Below are 3,361 nucleotides of genomic sequence, written 5' to 3' on the forward strand. Positions count from 1 at the left end.
GGGAAAGAGCAAAAGACAAAACAAACAGCACACAATCCTTACTTTTTAATTCCTTTCTTTATGCCTGACTGCAGGAACCCATACAGAGGGTACTGAGCCATTGCCTGAACACCCAGGTATGTAAATCCACTCTGTGGGAGAATGGTCATGACCATGCATTTAGGCAAACTTAGAGCAGAGCAAAATGTGTGAGTACCATTGAATGAAAGAGCTCTGGCTTTAGAGCATGTATAGTTTTTTTTCCGTAAGTGCACCACTGGCTAAAGCTGGTGCAATAAATGCTCTTTCTGTCTTTGTATGCATACCTGTGCATGTCTATATTGAACAGTACAAATGTTTGTGTTATTGCCACATCTTTCCTCCTGCCCAACACTGATGGGAAACACAGAGGTGGTGCAGGGCACAGAGGGCTGGCACCCTGCAGCTGTTGGGTTAGTTTGGAATCACAACAGCCCCAAGTCTTGGCCTCCCACAGAATGGTCATCAATGCTACCACTTGTCCCCACAGGGGAAGGAGTAATTAAAGCAAATAAAAGGGAAAAAATAGCTTACTTTTACCTGGTCAAAACTATAAAGAGCGGCATGAAAATTAGCCAGCATCCTTATAGGGGGTAATTTTAATTGAATTTCTAGTATTCCTTGGGGAATTATGCACTCTTCTGTGGTTGGAGCTGGCTTAGCACTGATAAAGATGCAGAAATCAGGATGACATATTGTATTGCTCAAGGAGTTTGTCCAAGGTTTTGAACCACTCAGCTACTTAGATGAATATTCCATTGAAGAACAGCCAATATGATTATTTTACAAAACTAAATAAATTTGTTTTCCTTAAGGCATTGTCATCGTGACTTTTTAATGGGGTAACAGTTAAGTCATTGTCATTTCTTGGTATGTATTGAGGTTTCACCATTAGCTTTTAAGATTTGATTCTGAAGCTAATGAAAATATTATAAACTCAGGTTTAAGTGATCTGTGGGTGTTATCACATACAAAGAAAAGCATAGCTCAGAAGACATCTGGACTCTCATTAATTCTCTGTAGAACTGGGACCTAGGACAAAACATTTTCAAGACATACCAGGAGCAAGACAGTAGTGCTAGACAGAAAAATGGTTCCAGCTATCCTGCTCCTTAGGAAATACGTCTTAGACTGCTTCAGAGTGTAGCTGTCTTTAAAGTTCTAAATACATGAAAACAGTGGAAAGACACTGATAGATCAGAGAAGAGCGTGATAATGGAAAAGTATCTGCCTCCAAAGCACCTCCTGGTGAAAAACAGGAATATTGAGAAAGATTTAAAATGTGGCTGGGCTAAAGATGTTTTAAACACACCATCAGCCCACACTCCACATTTCTTTGTTACAGTACTAACATTTCAACCCAAATTGCAGCTCATCCACGAGCTTTTCTTTGGCCCTTCACTGATGTGCCAGAACCTCCTGATTGTGCTGGCAATCTCCATGCAGCGCAGGAGGAATTACAGCCAAAGAACACAACACGTCACTCACACCCTGGCTGCTGCATCACTTTATCATGAGGTCTGCTGGGGAGATATTCCCAAACTGTCCCTCACCACGTGGAAAAAGGAATAGAGGAATGGAAAGAGAGGGAGACTTTCATATCACATGACGTGATTGCATTCTGGCAGCACCTGAATTGTCATATAGGCTGCATCCATTGAATGCAAAGTGGAAGTGATTAAAGCCTTAATATAATAACAAAATAAACATTCAATGTATCAGATATCTGAATTTGAGATATTAACTATGACTGGCATAAGAGTGCAACCTGACACCAAAAAAACTGAAGTCAGTCTGTCTTCTGCCAGTTTGCCAACAACTGTGCCAACTGCTTTTGCAAGATCTGAAGCCAAAATAATTTTTAAAGTATTTCCCAGGTCAGTCAGAATAGCAGATGTAGGTTGGTTTGTTTTTTTCTTTTTAATATTTAATTATATACTCTCTAGCCTCCAATAAAATCCATAGTAAAGTATCTCATCTTTTTGCTCCAAATTTTTTTTGAAATATAAGCTTACAGGGTTTTTGGGCCCAAATGCAGAAGACTAAATCTTGAGAAACACTGAGTGCATCCAAATCCCAACAGTTCTAGCTAGCTTAGAGTCATTTGGCCCAACATCTTCATGAAGTTTCCTTTCAGACTTCCCACAATCCTTCACTATCAAAAACCTTTACAGCAAAATTGCTGCCTCTCTCCTCCCTCAAAAACCAGGCATAACAGGCTGGAAAATGGAGCAGGTCTGTAACACCAGAAGCTTCTCAGAAGTTCCCCATCCATCCCTGAAGCTTCAGGCACATCACTGCCTCTGCCATCTCCCATTTTTTCATTCTGCCCCCAGAGCAGCTGAGAACCCTGACATTCCCTAAAAACCAGCTTGACTCTTCCCTTCACAACATTTCTATGCAGGGTTGTTCTCAGGCTGGCATGATCAGCTCGCTCACATGAAATATGGTTCAGCACACTTCCAGTTTCATTGCTGACGAAGGGGGCAGTTTGTGCATGCCCCCACAGTGCCTAGCACACCAGGGCCGCTCATTAATCCCATGGTGGTTTTGTTTCGTCTGGCAGAAAACACTGACTCTAACCCATCTCTTCATTTGTTGCAGGCAACCTGGTTGGCAGACAAAGCAGGCTGCTGAGGTTAAACCAGGAGAGGAGAGAACCATCCCATTCCCATAACCACCTTAATGTCAAGGCCTGGAACATGCACTGTCGTTTGGCTTCAGGGCTGACAGGCTGTCACTTACAAACATTGGCTATTGAGCAGAAAACACTGGGGAGGGAGCATCTTTTTTCAGTGGCATTTATGGTTGCTGCGCTCCCGTTCACTCTGTTACTGTGCTGGGAAACCACGGCTTGCCAGGGCATCCCACGGATCTCTTTGTCCACTGCAGGGCAGGTTCTTGGTCCATACAAAGCTGGCCAAAGCCGTGGCTGCTATCTCAGGAAAGCAGCACTCCAGGACTAATTATACAGCTTCCTCAGGGACAGCCAGACCCATTTCATTAAAGTCTCCATTATGGCCTGCTGAATGGAATAGGAGCTCTTAATTAGGCGGGGGAAGGGTGTGCCTGAGGGCAGTCCTACCCACCCACCAGGGCCTTCTGTGTTATCTCTCCTGCTCCTCCTGGGAGAGTGCACTGTTCAGCAAAAAGTGACATAGACCCTATTAATACGATGTTTATCCTGTTACAACCAAAAGCAAAAGCAAACGGAACAAGATTATTAGCTTAGAACTATTATTGTTTAGAACTTTTGATATAATCCACCACATATTTTGTGTTCTGGGAACATCCCCCCCAGCTGAGGAAGTATTCCCCATGAGAAAGGCAGTTTGACACTCAC

This window comes from Geospiza fortis, unplaced genomic scaffold (assembly GCF_000277835.1).
Source record: "Geospiza fortis unplaced genomic scaffold, GeoFor_1.0 scaffold95, whole genome shotgun sequence".
Classification (NCBI taxonomy): Eukaryota; Metazoa; Chordata; class Aves; order Passeriformes; family Thraupidae; genus Geospiza; species Geospiza fortis.